Source organism: Heterodontus francisci, chromosome 10, assembly GCF_036365525.1.
Source record: "Heterodontus francisci isolate sHetFra1 chromosome 10, sHetFra1.hap1, whole genome shotgun sequence".
Lineage (NCBI taxonomy): Eukaryota > Metazoa > Chordata > Chondrichthyes > Heterodontiformes > Heterodontidae > Heterodontus > Heterodontus francisci.
The window spans coordinates 52,600,953-52,608,987 of record NC_090380.1 but is presented as its reverse complement, the minus strand read 5'-3'; positions in this window follow the sequence as shown (position 1 = coordinate 52,608,987).

The window sequence follows — 8,035 nt, the reverse complement described above, 5'->3', positions numbered from 1 at the left end:
AACATCATCCCTCTATTTCCTCTGATTCCTAAAGCATTCTACAAAATAAAAATGAAGATTGCTAGTATTTCCAGCATTTTCTGTTTATTTCAGATTTTCAGAATTCACAGTATTTTGCTCTTATACTACCAAACTCTAGTTGGCCTAGACCTTGTCCAACAAATGCAACTATAGTAAAACAAAAGATTCACCTCAAATTTAACATTTTTGTCCTTGTGTTTAAATCCCTTAATGACCTTGTCCGTCCCTACCTCGATAACCTATAATACTTGCCCCTCCCCCACCTACTGTAATCTCCATTTCCCTTACTCCAGCCTTCTGTGCATCCTCCTTTACCATTGGCAAATGTATCTTCAAATCCTATTTCTTCAACTTTTGGTCTACAACTTGCTCTTCCTGTTTTCACCTGGGTTGTTCTTTACATTCAAGGTGCTATATTGTAACTTACGAAGTAGCAACATTTCATAAAATGCTCATGAACTTCATCTCAGGGTTTCTTGCCAATTAGCTGATAATGATTCAGGCTAATGTTCATTAGAAGCACCATTACCAGGTAGATATGTCTCAAAGGACAGTTTCTGAGCTTTGCAAAGCATTTTGTTCTATCAATAGCAAAAATATCTTGCATTTTGTTATGACCAGGTGAGAAAGGTGTTGAGGGGTCTGTTACTGTCTTCACCTGGACTTATTGTAACAGGGTTTAATTTTAAACACACTGTGCTTTGAGCTCCGCCTTTGTGTGAATACTCGTTCATAACTTTCCAATTATAACTCAAAGAAACCAACACACCAGGTTTTCTCAGGTTTAAAGGAGAAAAGTGAAATGTATTAAAACTTAGAAAAACTCTAATACGGTTGATGCCAATGGATATACGACGCACCCATGCTAGCATGCACACACGATATGCACATGCAGATAGGGACAGAAAAGAGAAGAAAAGATAAAGTGGAACAGTTTGAGGCAATATCTTGTTACTGTGCTTCAAGCTCATGGTATAGTCCTTTTGTAGGTAATTCTTGCGTTTCGTTGGGGTCCAGTATTCTTCTTAAACCTTGTGCACATAGGAGACTTTTCTCTCTTTGAGGTTCACGTGTTTTCACAAGATTCAGTTCTGTGGGAAGGTGATGGGAGCAGGCAGACAGGAGAGGGTTCTGCTTCAGTTCCAGGAGCACACGGCTTTCTGAGTTCAAATCACTTGTTGTAAGTTCAAATTTCAACAGCCAGCTAGTCATGTGACTAAAACTGTTCTGACCTCTTCTTCTGTGTTGTTGATTCTGTTATCTTAGCAGTCAACCTGGAATGCTAGCTCCACCCATCTTCAACGTCTGGTAATCAAAAGTCCATTGTTGGTTGAATGAGTCAGGGCATGGCCCTTTATCCCGAATTCCAACACTTTCTATTACTATGCAAATGTCTTTCCAGTCAGGGGCTTGCAATTTTAAGTTTTATGTTCATGTGACAAAATAATGTGTGTCTCAGTCTTGGCAGGTGGGAGGCTTGCCTGACAACTTATATAGCACTCTTCACATGCAGAAGATGTCTTGGTGCTTTACAAAAATGAAGAAATAGATATCGTGCTCACTAAGTGTGGGTAATTGGAAAAACAATAGAGAGCCTTGGATTGAGAACTTAGGAACTGGGCTGAGCTCAGTGAAGTAAGGCAGGAGGAGATCGCTTAGATAGAGAACGCTGAGCCTACAGAGTGATTTATAAACAAGAACAAGAATTTTGGAGTGGGTTTTTCCTCTTTAGAGAACCATATCAGTGACAGAATTTCCGCCAACCCCTCCAATTCTGCCCCAATTCCCGATCACTAGCATCCACCTGTGAAAATTGCAGGTTACAATGCTTACTAGATAGATTTAAATGGAAGGTAGATTCTAGGTTACATTAATGAATTATAATGGTCATCTGAAATGGAGCAGTCTTATAAGATAGTAGATCCAGGTTCTTGGTACAACACTACATAGTTAATTTCTTCCATTTTGCATTCTCAGTTTTAATAATGGAGGTTTTTCTGAAAGCCACCAAAACATAAAAAGAAATCCTTTGACTAGGAACTGCTGAATTTTAATAGCCAGCTCATTAAGGAGATGTGCTGGCATCAGATGAAGAATCTAATCCAATAATTGTTCCAGAGCACACTTAGAATGGCTGAGAATCTGTCATGTTATGACTAAGGCAGGAGGAGTGCACAGTCTTTTCTAGTTCCACTTCTTCACAGGTCACAACATATATTTAAATCTTTACCCGGTTACCGGTACGGTCAATCATATATTCATTTTTTTTAATCCCAGAATAAAATACACCAACCAGGTTTCTTGAATATACAACAAAATTATCAGTTTATTATGAAACCAGACTTAACCAGTAACAAAGCAAAGCATTAACACACAGATGGAAATATGAAAATTCCCTTTTTAAAATTCCCCAATTACACTCACACACACACTGGAAAAAAAAAGCAGAAATTCTCTCTGCAGAGGTCTGTTACAAAAAAAGCCAAACAAAAACTTGCTAATTCTTGACGAGAAATAAAAGATATGAATGGAAGCCAGTTGTCCCTTTTTTGATCTGTCGTCCAGGCATACAGAGACAGGTCAGTGGGATCATTTCAGAAGCAGTCCGTTCTGGAGTTGTCGAGAATTATTCTAGTAGGCTTTCTAGGAGAAATGTGGCATCAGAGTCTTCCGCCAGTACACACTTGAATCGCAGGATTTTTTCCAGCTTCTCAGGAGCTATGCAGCACCAGGGATATTAGCTCTCCCACACTGGATTTTTGCAGGATTTCGTCAAAGAGGTAGAGAAGGAGGTGCGTTGGGTGTTTATATAGCTCCCAAATAAAATAAGTTGATAATTTTTCCACCTAAAATGTCTGCAGGTTGTTGGTTCCTTCAGTAAGCTGAACAAATATCAGTATTATTGTTCATCCATTCCACGGATTGGCAATTGAGATGAAGAGGACAATGTTCCCTGACAGCATCTAAATAGGATTGTTGCCCAAGATATAACTGTGCTTCATAAACTTGGAGTTGGGGGGACCTGTAGTCTCAACCTTCTAAATGGAGAGTGGCTGAGGTCTTGCTTGAAAGATCCAAAAACTAGGAGTTAATATCATTGCAAACAATTAAGAATACTTCTTTCCCTTTGGTGTTAAGGACAACACTTCCAGAAAAGGAATTTTACCAGCCCCGCGACGTCGGGGGTCGTGGCAGGAGGGCCTGTAAAATACTTGCGGGAGCGGCCCACCATGACCCCCAATGCCGAGAAGGCCCTGCCGCATTTTACCGGCGGCGGCGAGGCCTCTGTGTGGCACCAGCCGCCCCCCCCACCCCCACCAAGTGTCGGGCCTTAATTTACATATTAAAATTAATTAAAACAAAATGCAAATACACTTACCTGGTCCCGGCAGCCGTCCCACGCCAATTTTACAGCGTGCCTTTGGAACTCCGAAGCAAGACATCGGTGGGGAGGGAGGAGGACTAAAATGATCAGGGCGGATGGGGTTGGAGTGGGAAAAACACTTGTTATTGGCTGTAGGTATGTTGGGAAGGGGTTGAGGGTCATAGGTAATGAAGTTCGGGGGGGCAAGCTCAAGACCTAAAAAAAAAGTTTTTTTCTGGACAGAGTGGGCAATTTACATATTTGTTACACGTTGGGTGTGGGAGAAGGAATTGAAATTGTGAGTAAATCTCAAACCTTGTTTTTCAGCATTCTTTCCCTTTAAAAATTTTAATGAGTCCGAAGGGCCTGAAGCCCTTTAAAAATGGCACCACGCTTGCACGGTGTGGCCAGACACCATTGCCAGGGACGGAGCGGCCACTCTTTCTACGTCATTGGGGGCCGCCGCTCCGGCCCCTCCATTTAAATGAGCCCCCACGCAAAATATCACTGGGGCTCAGTGGTGGTGCTTCTGTGTTGAAAGGCCGCCGAGTTCAAAGCGCACCGCACGATGTGCACTGTGCTAATAAAATTCAGCCCGGTCTGAATTCAGTCTCAAAAGCATCTGGGTGGCAACTAGCACTGGGGGACCTCAAGCAGAGTCAGCAAGATCACTAGAGTTAGTTGGTACACACGCCTGGTGCTAATTAGACAGTACCATATTACACTGACCAAAATTGACATCAACCAGTGCCAATAATTAAATGGATCTTCCTTCATAATGTCATCCCCTTGTGGATAAGGTCCAGTGCTCTGATACTCACTTATCTGACATTCTGAACTCAAATCTTATGGTTGGTGCATTTCTTTCTTATCCTTTTCCTGTTTTGAAGATTGTTTCTGTACAGTTCTTAGTGAGAATTGGAAGCATGTCTAACATGCCTACATATCACACTTCAATGCAAAACACTTCAGCCGCTCACAGTGGCAATCAGCAATGGCATAAGTTTTTGAACACTTTGGACAGTACTTCGAAATAAATTTGAAGTGTGGAAGATCCAGAATGGAATCTTCATGCTGATAAGTAAAAATGGGTGAGCTAGGTTGGGAAAGGACATTTTTACAGAATGGGAAAAGAAGTTTATGTAGGTAAAATCCCTATGTTATGATGTTGTTTACATCAAAATATCTTGTGGTCCCTAATGAATTTCCCCATTGACAATGTGGTCTTAACAGTCTTGGTTAATTCTGTATCCCTTCAATTTTGAGACTATGTTCTGAAGGTGTAACAATGAAGTAATAATGTACTTTCTCTACGCTGTACTGGGAAATTAAGAATAGTAGCCAGTTAAAGGACAGGTCCCAAATCCCTGTCCTACAGATTCAACTTGCTTATACTTAATTCACAGTATAAAGTCTATTACCACTCAGTCAGAAATTGTGCTGCAACTTCAATCACGATTCTGTTTTAAGATCCTTAGCTACTTTCAAAACTTGTTGCCTGGGCTGAAACAGTATCCAACTGGTACATTGAATGGGTTATTGGTTGTCAGTCAATATGTTAGCACATTTTGTAAGAATATCTTCACCTGAGTCTGACTCCTCAATCGAAGTGGAACAGACATCTTTTAGAATACTGTACTTCCAAACACTGAAACTGCTTTTTATATAATGCAAATGACACTTAACTTTCTGGTGTGAATGTTATCTTACATACATAAAGTACAGAATTCCAACATATGATATAATGTGATATAAGTGAATCTGGGATTCCAATGAATGTTCACAGACCTGAAACTTTAACTCTGTTTCTCTCTCCACCAATGCTGCCAGACCTGCTGAGTATTTCCAGCATTTTCTGTTTTTAGATCTGGGTAATAATCTGGATTACTACCTCAGCCACGAGCAAATTGTCATCAGGTAAATAAGATCAGAGAATTGAATGCATGGCTCAAAGATTTGTGTCGGAGAAATGAGTTTCAATTCATGGGGCACTGGCACCAGTACTGGAGAAAGAGGGAGCTGTACCGTTGGGACAATGTTCACCTGAACCGCGCTGTTACCAGTGTCCTGGTGAATTGTATAACTAGGGCTTTAAACTAAATAGTGGGGGAAAGGGTTCAAGTGAAGGGAAGTTTAGAAAGCTTATGAGAAAGGACAAAGCAATAGTGCAGGTTAGCAATACGGGTAATGATACCAGAGTGTGACAGGAAGGGACAGAGTGTACAAACATAAGAGTGCCCCAGCAAATAAAGTCAGCATAGGGAAAGATGGTAGAAAGACAAAATTCAAGACTCTTTATCAGAATGCATGCAGCCTTTGTAACAAGATGAATGAATTGATAGCACAAATAGAAGTAAATGGGTATATCATGGCCATTTCAGAGACGTGGTTGCAAAGTGACCAAGGCTAGAAATGAAATATTCAAAGATATTTGGCATTTAGGAAAGATAGGAAGAAAGGAAAAGAAGTGGCTCTGTTAATAGAGGATGAGATCAGCACAGTTGTGAGAAATGATCTTGGCTCGGAAGATCAAGATGTAGAATCAGTTTAAATGGAAATAAGAAATAGCAAAGGAAAGAAGTCACTGGTGGGACTAACAGTAGCTACACTGCAGAATAGAATGTAAATCAAGAAATAATGGGGGCTTGTAGAAAAGGCACTGCAATAATCATGGGCAATTTTAACCTTCATATAGATTAGACTAATCAAATTGGCAAAGGTAGCCTGGAGGATACGTTCATAGAGTATATTTCTGACAATTTCTTAGAACAATACATTCTGGAACCAACCTGGGAGCAGGCTATTTTAGACCTGGTAATGTGTAATGCGATAAGATGAATAAATGACCTCACAGTAAAAGATCCTGTAGGCAAGAGTGATCATAACATGATAGAATTTCACATTCAGTTTGAGGGTGAGAAGCTTGGCTCTGAAGCTAGTGTCTGAAACTTAAATAAAGGCAATTACAAGGGTATGAAGACACAATTGGCTAAAGTGGAGTGGGAAAATAAGTTAAAAGGTAAGACAGTAGAGAAGCAGTGGCAGACATTTAAGGAGATATTTCATAACTCTCAACAATGATATCTTCTATGGAGAAAGAAAGATTCCTATGAGAAGGATGCACCATCCAAGGCTAACTAAGGAAGATAAGGATGGTATCAAATTGAAAGAAATGGGGTACACTGCTGCAAAAATTAATGGTAAGACAGAAGATTGGGAAAATTTTAGAAACCAGCAAAGGGTGATGAAAAAAAAGGAAGAAATTAGAGTATGAGAGTAAACTGGCAAGAACTATAAAAACAGACAGGAAAAGCTTCTACAAGTATATTGAAAGAAAGAGAGTTGCTCAAGTAAGTGTTGGTCCCTGAGAGGATGAGACTGGGGAATTACTAATGGGAAACAAGGAAATGGCTGAGATTTTGAATAAGTATTTTATATCTGTCTCCACAGTAGAAAACATAAAAAGAATCCCAAGAATAGCAGAAAATCAAGAGGCAAAAGGGTGGGAGAACTTAAAACAATCACTATCACGAGAGAAAAAATACCAGGAAAACTAATGGGACTAAGGCTGACAAGTCTCCTGGACCTGATGGCCTGCATCCTAGAGTCTTAAAAGAAGTGGTTGCAGAAATAGTGGATGCATTGGTTGTAATCTTCCAAAATTCCCTAGATTCTGGAAAGCTCCCAGCGGATTGGAAAACCACAAATGTAACATCTCTATTCAAGAAATGGGGTGGGGTGTGTGGATAGCAGGAAGTAGGAAACTATAGGCCAATTAGCCAAACATTTGTCATTGGGAAAGTTCTAGAATTCATTATTAAGGAAGTAGTAGAAAATCATAATGCAATCAGGCAGAGTCAACATGGTTTTATGAAAGGGAAATCACGTTTGACAAATTTTTTAGAGTTCTTTGAGGATGTAACAAGCAAGGTCAATAAAGGGGAACCAGTAGATGTTGTTACGACCAAGGCAGGAGGAGTGCACTGTTTATTCTAATCCCACTTCTCCACAGGTCACAACATATATTTTAAATTTTCCCATTTACCGATATGCTCAATCACATAATCTATTTTTCCCAGAATAGAACACACTAACCAGGTTTCTTTAATGAACAACAAAATTATCAGTTTATTATAAAACAAGTCTTAAGTAGTAATGAAGTAAAACATAATGTCGCAAACGTTTTTTTTTGTACTAAAATCTTGGACTTCTATGTGTTCAAAAAAAAACTGAAAAAAGGATATTGCTCAGTGAAAGACACCTGCAAAAATAATTGGAATTCCAGCAATGTTTTGAAAGGAAGTTCAGAACAAAGAGTAAACTTTATGGGAGTTTTGAAAGGAAGTTAAACTCTTAAAAGAACAGAAAGGTCATCAGTTTCAAGGAAATCACAGGGGTTTGATCTTTATTCAGAGCAGCTTTTGAACTGGGGGAGACACTGTGTCTGAGCATGTGACCACTTTCAGGAAGGTTCTTTTTTCACTTTGGACCCTTTAAAAGCCTGTGAATTGGACAAAGAGCAGGCATTTGAAATCTTTGCTCGACCTACCTGGAGCCAGGGAGACAAGACCCAGAAACCTCTCTCTGTAAAGGAGATTTGCATCTCTTGAAAAGGAATCCTGCATTTGGGAGGTAGCAGATTCCTGTTGC